We start from the raw sequence: 10861 nt of genomic DNA on the forward strand, positions 1-10861 counted from the left end.
CTTGACGTATTATTATATAAACAATTTTAAGTAACTTACCAAGGATCAATTAAAAAACGCGACTAATAATTGCTAGCAATAAAACCACAAGAAAGAAACCGTTTTAAAAACTTTATTAAAAACAATGACAAAAAGAGTCCAATACACAGAGATTTGCAAGAAATGGGAATTAATTAATCTTCATCTTCGTTCTTCTCTTTAGAAGGGGAGTAGAAATTGGTTCCTAACTTCTTCACGTTTTTGTGTGTAAGTGCTCCGCAATAGTGACACCGAAGAAAGCCCTCTTTCAAGTAATTTCTCCCCTCGGTAATCTGGTGATCGCATATAGGACAAATCTTGTAGTAATCGTGCCAAAAGCATTTAGGACATTTCGTGATCAATGTCCTGTACACATTAAAATAGAGATTTCGCTTTGTTCACAAGGACGTTTAGAGTGAAAGGTGGCGGACGTTTCAGGGTTACTACGTTCTGTTTCCTGCCTGTCGTTTCTAGTGCATTGTCGCTCTCTTGGGTGCCTTCAGCTTCAACGGCATTCTCAGAAGTCATTTCCTCCTCCTCCTCCTGATTTTCAATCCGATGAACTCTCCTCATTATTACTCTCGTTATCGGAAGTATTTTCTACATTTTGGTAGCCTTTTTCCTTTCCTATTAAATCACTTAACAACTTCTTGTTCTTGATTAAACCGCTAGCTTTATCGTTCCTAACTCTGCAAGTCCATCTAGAAACGTTCATTGTTATGAGGGAGTAACACATACTCAACTAGCTCGGCGATGTTTGTGACGGAAATAATGCGTTTAGTTCGAAGTAGTTGTCCGCTGGGGGTCCAGAAAAGAATATCTTTGGACGCGGCCATACTATGCAGCAAATCAGAAGTACGCTTTTCCGGCACTGCTCGGGAAAGATGACTCAAGACATCTTTTATTCTTGCTTCTTCATCCTCGCTTTCATCACCAGAACTTTCGCTTTCTTCATGTTCACCCTCGTGTTCTTCTTCTTCAACCAAATCTATCTCTCTCTTCATTTTTGATGAGTACCCGTGACAGACTTAGCTTCGAATGATCAACCTAGCGATGCTTCACCTCTTTTATAGCATTAGAAATCCTAAGCTTGAAACAACAGGGGCTAATACATCTTCAATAAAACCACTACCCTCTTGTACAAGGACTCGCTTCTTTGTTTTGTAAGGGACATTTGGACTGGCCAGGTCAAGTAAAGTATCCTTATATGGCAGCAATATCCGCTTAATTACTTTCTTCGTGGATCGGAATGTGTCCCATGAGTACATTGTATAAGACTGATAAGCAGGGCAATCAGCTAACAGCTGAAGAAAATCACGATTGGTGTTCACTACACGAGACATTGCTTGAAAATGAACTAAAGATGACAGTTGGCAGTCTTTTATAGAATCTCGTGGAGAAAAAAATGAAACGAGTGGGCGAAGGAGAGAAAACAATAGAAATGAGGAGGAGGAGGAGGAGGAGGAGGAGGAAAAACAATAGAAATGAGGAGGAGGGAAAACAATGAAAACCTATATAAATGCGCAACATTGTAACTTATTCTCAGTCTACATTTTGCTCCTGAGGAGTTGACATGAGTTGGTTCTGTTCTGTCTGCGAAAAATCCTTTAGTAGAAAAGATAATACGCAAAGGCACGTGATGTCTAAACACCGTAATGCTGGTCTCGCTGCATTTCAAACAGTTCCAATATTTTCACAGAAATGTCAGCAGTTTCGCTTCGAGCATCCTTTTACCTCCATGATTTACGGAATGACCAGGTCCGGAAAAACGGCCTGGGTTCGATCTCTACTGCAGCAAGTTTCAGAGACCATTTACCCTTCCCCGGAGAGGATCGTTTGGTGTTATTCACAATGGCAGCCTGCTTATACACAAATGTTTGTCGCCATGCCACACATTGAATTCGTCAAGGGAATTCCTCCGGCTTTGGAGCAGGATTCCTATTTTGATGTGAACAAACGGAATTTGATCTTGTTTGATGATCAGATGATTGACGCTAGTAAAGACAAGCGAATTGTGAACCTCTTTAATTCTTTCTCATTATCGCCATCTGAGCGTGATTTATATCGTGCAGAATCTATTTCATCAGGGGAAAGGTAGCCGCAGCAGAAGCCTAAACGGCCATTATCTGGTGTTATTCAAGAATCCACGAGACAAATTGCAATTAGCCTGAGTATCACGCGTTTCTGGAGGAAAGGGGAAAAGATGGAAGGGAAAAAGGGAGAGAGCTGAAGGAGAGAAACGCCTGACACAGATGCTTTTACTGGAGCCTTCTACCCCCACACAGCATGATTCAACACCATCCAATCAAAATCGCTTCCAGTCATTTGGTTGTCAGCGCACGTGTCAAAAAGCTCGCCTAAAATAAATCTCACCTTACCGTCTGGCCGTGCTCCGGTGCTTGTGTTGCTTACGATTTCGCCTTTTTTTCTGAAATCTCCAATGAGGAGTTTTCGAATAAATGTAATGGAAAACCTGCCGTTTTTGAGGGATTATAACATGTTTTAGGAATTGTGCTAGTGTAAGATCGCCAACGCTCTGTTTGTAAATAAACGTGTGCCCGGAAAATTGTAAATTGCTTTTGTTTACAGAGTTACATCAGGCGCTTGTCTGGCAGCTAAAAAGCTGATGTAGATCGGGCCGAGAATCCTCCGAGGGAAACCTTTTTTTTTTCTTTAGGTTTTGTTGGTTATCCCTTGTATTCTCGGGTGGTTGAAAAGAGCTGCAAGAATAAATAGGAAGGTGCGATGGTGAAACACCTATGCCTAGAAAATTATCAAGCAGCAGCAAATTCCACTACTTCACAGAGAGCTCGTGAAAGCTGTTACAAGTTAAGGTAAGAAAGAAGTGAGAGCCTATAGCAAAGGTCAATCCTGTTGGCGAAATATGATGGCGCCCGCTTGAGCTTAGTACATTTCATAAGTGAAAAAATTTTGGAAGAGGAAGCGAACGAATTCCAATCACGTTCGCTATCGTAACCGCCACAAGCAAATTCAAGCTTTTTAAAAGCCTTGGTGCTGTCGGCTATCTCAATACATAGCTACCTCGCTCCATTTTCCTTTACACTAACGATACCCTTTTAACGGCAGGATGTTGTAAATCAGAACTTAGATATCTGAAACATTGATATCGTCTTCTTTGTCCCGGTCTTGTGAAACCAATACCCGGACATAGTTTTGGCAGAAGCTGGTATATGAGGCTTTTCCATACTCCGCGTACATCTTTCCTTTAAACTACGAGGCCTTGAAAGCACAATTCTTGCTCGGGTTTTATGTTTATTCCAGGAAAGAACTTGAGAGCGCTCTCTAGAGCCTTTTTGAATTCTTCTCTGCGTCTCTGTCCATAAAAGTACATCACATAACATGAAATGAAAACATCTATGAAAAATTTCAATGGCTTCTCCTTGCCGATCGCTCTGCTCGTATTTACTTGCGGTTAGTGACGTCAGGGAGTGTTGAGTGTTTTCCAATCACTACCACATGCAGAATTTGAATGTGTCACTCGATTTGCTGAATGGTTTTGTGTCAGGCCTTCCTTTCTCTTCTCCCCCTCCCGCCTCCCCCATCTAAAATCTCCTCTCCCCTAGCCCTTTAGGAAGGCCTGATACTCAGGCTATGCAAATCTTGACTCTGGCGAAGCAAATGTATCCCGGGCAGACGGATTTCTTTTTAAATCAGTACGAAGAGGCTGTAAAAAGACCTTTTGATTATCTTCTGATTGATCTGAAAACTACTACCCAAGATAATTGTCGGTTGCGAACAAACGTCCTGCCCAGTGTAGAAGGATTTAACCAAGCAGGGTTTCAAGAAAATATTCCTCAAGAGCTTCTGAAATATCTGAAGCAGCAAACTCTTTCGCCTGTCCCGCTTCTTCCAGAAATACAAGGCAACATGGATGACGTGCTTTCTTGAAACGATCTTTGGGACGATGAAAAAGCTAAGCAATACTTTCAGTTGGAAAACAGATACCTGGCTTTTAAGAAGCAATTAAATACAAGAACTCGACCGGAAGAAATAATCAGCGCTGTTCCAGACTTAACATTAAGGACACAAGATTCTTTGACAGCAACGACAGCATTCTCCACTCCCCTCAACCCCTGAATTAACACTAGCGGCTATCTCTCAAAAACCTGACAAAGAAAGCCTCACCCCTCCACCACGCTTAAATCCTGCTTTCCTGACCCCTCCTCCCACAGTAGAAACCCATTACAACAAGGTCCGAAGCGCAAAAGGCGTCGGATTCAATTTGTAAATTATTTGGATGATCATAAAGCTCATTCCAAACAGCTGAGGAAACGTCGGCATAAGAAATTCAAACTTTACAAGTACTCCATGGGTGAAGAAGATGAAGATTAATTAATTTCCATTCCTTAAAAATCGCTGTGTATTTGACTCTTTTTGTCATTGTTTGCCCTTGTGGTTTTATTGCTAGCAATTATTAGTCGCGTCTTTTAATTGATCCTTGTTAAGTTATTTAAAATTGTTTATATAATAATACGTCAAGGTGTTCCCTTAGGTCTACTGTAGAGATGAACTAATTTGTATTTAACTTTGGGCTTATAAACTCGCATAATTAACTGACTAACGGCGCGTGCAACTCTGAGACTTTAATAGTTTTTCATTTACTCGAGATAGAACGGAGAAAACGGTTTTGCAATAGTCAGACAAAATTGAAATAGAGAGTTTTCAGCTCCACTTTGTGTATATGTGTTTTGTTTATATATATATGCGAGTTTTAGAGCTAAATAAGAAGACATAAACTAAACTGATCAAAGAGAGACTTTTCAACTCCACTTTCTGTTTGGCTTTTATATATATATATATATATATATATATATATATATATATATATATATATATCTGAGTTTTAGCGCTAAATAAGATATAGAAAGCCGTTTCTCGCGTTGCTACGTGATCGGTTTTCTTATTCCTATTTTCCTTTTAATAGACGGTCCGAAAACCGGGCTCAAGTTACTTAACGGGCAAGCCGAGGCAAGCCTGTTGTGCCTATTGTGGTATTCGCTCATTAGTAAACCTATACCGAATTAGTATGGAGGAAGACCCTCATTAGTATGGAGGAAGGCACTTTTTCCCTAGGTTATAACAATGGGTGACGCCATGGACTCGACCGTTATACATATTAATTAAGGGAAGTCCAAAATGAGGCTTCATTTCCAACATAGTAGACTACTATGGAGCAAGAATGACAATTCTAAATGGCCAGCCAACGTTAAGTAAATAGAAATCAACCGCCTGTAAGCTAATCCAAGGCAGTCTTAAATTCTGGATTCCAAGTTGTGGATTCCGGATTCCAGGTACTGGATTTTGGATTTTGGATTCCTTACCAGGAGTCCGGTCCACAAGCAAAAATTCCTCGAATTCCGGAACCCGGGTACCTTACATGGGGCGAAGGAAACGAGATAGTCGAGCGAGGGCTTCCTTACATCCACTTTTCCTTCGCCGTCTACCAAAGCGGAGAGCCTGCTCACCAGCTAATTTTGGTCGAACATTTTGGGGACCGGACATTTGCCCCGTTTTGTGTGTCAATTTCTGTAATTGCTATAATTTAGAGGTCTTCCTGAGCATATGGGAAACATATCTTGCATTAACCTTATCTTTGCGTTTAAACTGCTGTGCGTAATTGCTTCATAGAAAAAATGAGTTTATTTGGAACCAAAAAAAAAAAATATGTCTCCGCTTCTAATTTCTTTGATGCATGGATTTTTGGGGGGTGGGGTCGATTGGGGTCCTAAAGGCTCTCAAATGTGAACTTTGAATTGTCTTACAATGGTTTACGATCGCATAAGAATCACAAGACGAAAAGTAAAATTGCTTTTGGGTAATAATCACGAGCTCTTATGATAAGGCCACTGGCAGTAAATTTACTTAGCCCCGATCTCATCATCTCGCAAAGACCCTTTATAAGAGGGTGTAATGTTTTGTTAATCCTCTCGGTCTGAAAGCTGACATCAAGCCGAATCTTCGATAGCTGACCTGCTTATCCTTTGAACAAGCAATCGCCCCGCCTCCGCCCCAATCTTCCACCTATTTTTCTTGCGTTAGGTATTTCTTGTAATTTAGTTGCCTTTTTCTTCTGGCCCTCACCTTTGCTAGACCTATCAATTCGTAAACATAATTTGATATTTTAACATTGATAAGATCATTTTGCAGTTTTGAATAAAACCGGCCATTAACTTGGCCATGTTTTTAATCCCAGACCACAGTCTCGGTTTTCTTTGTTTCCTAAGTTAGGCGCTCTAGCAAACAAAGCTCGGCTGTTGGCAGTAAAGGGGGGTTTATTGTTAGTTTTTTAGTAAACCGGGGAGGAGACATAAAAAAAAACATTTATATTCTCTGTTTGACACAATCAAAAAGCGAATTAAGAAGCTGTTAGGAAAAAATAAAAACGCTCAAAAGATGAAAAAAATTCAGGTACGTTTATATAAAACTTGTCAAAAACGTACGCCAGATAAAGGTGTTTTTACCTACAAACTTAATCGTAGTCATTTGACTTTCTTTAATTATGACCACCGGACTAAAGACACTATTCTGCCTAAGTGAAATATTCATTTTTGACGGTTTCGACAGCATTGCGTCGTACATGAAATATTGATGTGTTAGGTTCAGTCATTATTTGAATTCTTACCTTCCAAGAGCTTAATATGAGCCTGAGTTTGGGGCGGAAAGATTGAAGTTTTGCCTGCCTCACGCATGCTCTGGGTCTACTGTGAGAGTCAAAAGGAAAATGATCGTCTTCTCGCAGTCTTGACACCGTCGGAGTCGCACCCGACTCTCCGTCTTGTAATGAGTGAAGTTACAGACGAGAAAATGACTGAAAAAAAAAAGGAAAGGCATGCATGATTATGAATCATATGTCCGCCTTTAGAGGGATCGATGAAAAGAAGTAAAGAAAAGCGAGGACTACCTCTAGGTGTCCGTTTGGGTAAGTTGCCCCTGAGGCGTACCTGGCTGGGCGTTAGTACGAAAGTACGTATCTAAAAAAAATATTGAAGATGGATAAAAAACAAAACAAAACCAAATAGAAAACCAGGTAAAGGAACAGACGGTAAATAAGGCTATCTTCACACTATAACTAATAGCTTCTGTGCGGGAACGGAATGCATACCGGATAGGGCTTCTGTTCACACAAAAGAACCTCGTCCCCAGGGCGCTTTTCCCTGGCTTTGGAGGTGGGGCGGGAAAGGCCCTGGCATCGGCCGGCCAATCCGTCATTTTGATTAGTTGATTGATTTAGGTAATTCATGTAAGAAAAGGGCAAAATGAAAATAATTTATGCATTATGCCGAAATCGAAATGACGGAAAGTATGTCCACTCCAACGACGATTTCTGCAAGAAATGCAGTTTGCAAACTATGTGGTGGTTCTCATGAGAGTGGCTATATGCTTCGCATATTCAGCACGGCCGGCTTATCTAAAGTGTTGTATTCGAAAGTTTATAAAACCTGTGGTATAAAAATTTCTGAGGACGATACGAGGTCAGCAGTGTTATGTAGGAGTGGCGTTACATTCGTAGACAAACTAATGATGGATCAGTTTATTCGGACAGCACAATCTGTAGACCATAAGCCGTCTGATCTAAACTCAGAATATTCTGTAAAGCGATGCGTTCAACTTTCACCGTCTTCGCATCAGCCGTCGAAGCGTCTATCTAAGGATATGCTACCCTAAAGCTTCGATGTGGATGAGCTGGCAATAAAAGGGGGTGGCAGGCCTACACGACTTTTACCTCATGCCAAAATGCTGCTTGTTAAAATATGTTTTTTGCCTCTGCTGGGAAGATTATGCTCTGGAAGGTTCTATATTTTCACTGAGAAAATGTGATTTTAGCCGCTTGTTTCACACTGAGAGGTCATGACACACATCGATTTACTGTGTTTTTTTTATCTGGTAGGCACAATTTGCCCTCTGAAGTAAGAGCGTAGTCTTAGACCTCTTTTGAAGCGTAAAGCTTTTTATTACGGTTGAATGAGGGTTCTTATTTTCTCCAAAGTGCCTTTCGGATCTGAATAACTAAGCGATTTTCTTCAGTCCTTGAATGTAATGTTTTCCTGCAAGGTTGCATCACGCTGGGCTCGGCTTGCAAGTTTTCGTTGCAGGATGTTAAATTATTACGGATAGTGATTTACGGATCCAAAATTATAAGAATGAAGTACAGCTTAAACTGACGCTTTATCAGCTATCGAGAATTGCATTGTGACTTAGTAGACTCCACTGAGCTTAGTGTTTTTATAAAGATAACTTGAGTCTTTTGACTGGAGCGCGTATTTCCTTCCTTGGTAATAGCATTTGAATAAGCTTAGCTAAGCTTAAAAGTGTTTGGACTGTTTTGTTATTGTCACTTTGTGATCAGGCAAGACCATGGTTTTGGTTCTCCACGCGAAATTAGTTGCCGCGTTGGCTTTGTGCTTAGTTGCTTTTACAGTAGCAACTCTTGACCTTAGTAGTTTTTTGTCGTGGCGAGAACGGTACAGCCGTGAAATAACATCGACCTACCTGATGGTAAGACTCCAATAACATCCTGGCCTTTCAGGATAGATTCGAAACACTTTACTAGAAGAGGTTTAAAATTAAGCGATGGAAAGTTACCGTTACTCAGGGAAAAACCGACCCGGCAAAGCACTGATAAAAACTCTGATGTACCCGCCATCTTCGATGTTTTGTCTTATCGTATGTGATCGCATGTTAATTTAGTAACCAAGAACGAGAAGTCCAAAGACCACTGCAAAGCTGATTTAAGACAACGTGTATTGTTTTTTATAACAATATTTCGGCTGGCCATACCAGCCTTCTTCAGGTTTACAGATGTTACTGAACTTATGTAGCAATCACAATATTATGTAAATGGGGAATGTCGCAATAAAAGTTGTTTAAAAGGGAGAGGAGGAAATGACGTACAACACAAAACTGAAAAGCAAAAATACTAAGTGAAGAGATGGATTACAATAATTCGTTACGGCGGTTTAGGCCATGAGGCTCAAGGGTCATAGCCTTATCTATCAAATGCGACTCTCTGGCCTTACGAACTGAGTCACGTGAAGAATGAATTTTCTCTATTGGAATTAACTGCATGTCGGTATGAGAATGGTTAGAGTGAGAGAGAAAGTTTTCAGAAAGAGTAGTGGGTTTAGATTTAATGTTAGTTTTGTCGACTGCACGTCTGTGTTCGTTAAATCTGTGCTTGAGAGGTCGCTTAGTTTCACCTATATATTGTAAATTGCAACGGTTACATTGAACCATGTAGATCACGTTTTAAGTGTTACAAGTAATGTGTGAAGTGATTGAGCGTGTTTCACCTGTGGCGTAAAAGGTATAACGTGTGAGGCCGTTAGTAATATATGGACAAGTGGCACAATTTTGTCCACAGCGGAAGGAGCCTGGCGGAAAATGATTGTTGGAGATAACGGGTAATTGTGCTTTAACTAAAATGTCACGAAGATTAGGGCTACGTCTGTAAGCAACAAAAGGAGGTTGCTTAAAGACGTCTTTGCAACGGTTGAAGAGTGTAAGATGTTAAAATGTTTGCGTAGGATATTAGAAATGCGTGGAAGTGCTGGGTTATATGTGACAACAAATGGTACAACATCGTTAGAAGTTTTAGGTTTAGTCTGTAACGCGTTAGTACGAGAAATATTAGCAGCGCGAAGAAACTGTTCTTCTAGGAAATTATAAACTATAACCAATAATACAATGTTTTGGGGCGTTTTCGCTACATGCCGTCGCAGTTGTGGTTGCTTAATATGCTCCTTATATGGAAAGAGACCGTGACTGATAGGGGGATCTGGTATGCCAAATATGGAGAATATGGACTCTACACCTCCGACTGAGTTCAATAAACTCTGGAGGGGCTAAACTGTAACGTCACTGAAATTCGCAGTATACTGCGAGATTAAAGCCGCACCATTTGAAGAGAGAGCATCATGCCACTAACACGCAAGTTCAGAAAGAAAAAAACTTAAAAGGCGTTTGTTATTTTGCGTGTTTCAGCTTGATCATAATGATAACAAGCTTCAATCCAGTATCTGACACTTGCGCGAGCTTGCTTTTATAAAGGAAGGCTCCAGCAAAGTGTAGTTCGCTGCTTTCCGTTATTTAATCTATGACGCATCTCACACGGATCCGTGCAGAAGAAGAAAATGAAATTGCATGAAATTGCAGGCAATGAAAAAATCAAACAGGAATAGTTTTTTCTTCCTTTTGAGTTCATGGGCAAGCTAACTCAAGGGATTTTGAAACTCGACCTTGGTGCCAAAGTTCCAAGGCAGCCTCATAGCACAAGACCACTCAGTAAGATTTTTTTTATTATTATTATAGTTATAAAGGTATAAAGTAAAAGTCTCTTATCACCGACACTACAACGTTTTTATAAGCTGTATTTTTTTAAAAATAATTGAGTTAATTCTCGTGTGCTGATTAGCTAATTTCTACCAATAATAAGAGGACAGACATAAAATTTTAATTTCTGCAAGACGAAACACCGTATATAACGGAGAGTTTCTAAAATTTACCCGCTTAATAGCCTTAATACAGACACCGTTTAATATAGACAACGGACACTTTTTTGTGTCCCGAGGCACAAACTCGCATACATTATATTTTTTACCCCTACTATTTAGGGACACTGGTTATCTGCGCACTGTCTATTTTACTTGTAACAATCACGTGCTAATTGTAGATATTGTACACTGTTCAAACAATGACAGATTTCTTTGGGTTTAAGAAGCAGAATAGCGTGATAAGTCAGTCTTTCCCGCGTTTGACCCTTGTACTATATAGCCATTAATAACTTTTGTCTGCTACAAAAGTCTCACTTCCTTATTGGCTTTTC

At 40.2% G+C, this 10861-nt stretch overlaps 1 protein-coding gene across 1 annotated transcript in view; it reads left to right on the forward strand.

Annotated features, from left to right (window-relative positions):
* Positions 1-10861, forward strand: part of LOC140945355 (uromodulin-like) — a 64675-nt gene that overhangs the window by 52801 nt on the left and 1013 nt on the right. The window lies entirely within an intron of this gene.

This window comes from Porites lutea, chromosome 8 (assembly GCF_958299795.1).
Source record: "Porites lutea chromosome 8, jaPorLute2.1, whole genome shotgun sequence".
Classification (NCBI taxonomy): domain Eukaryota; kingdom Metazoa; phylum Cnidaria; class Anthozoa; order Scleractinia; family Poritidae; genus Porites; species Porites lutea.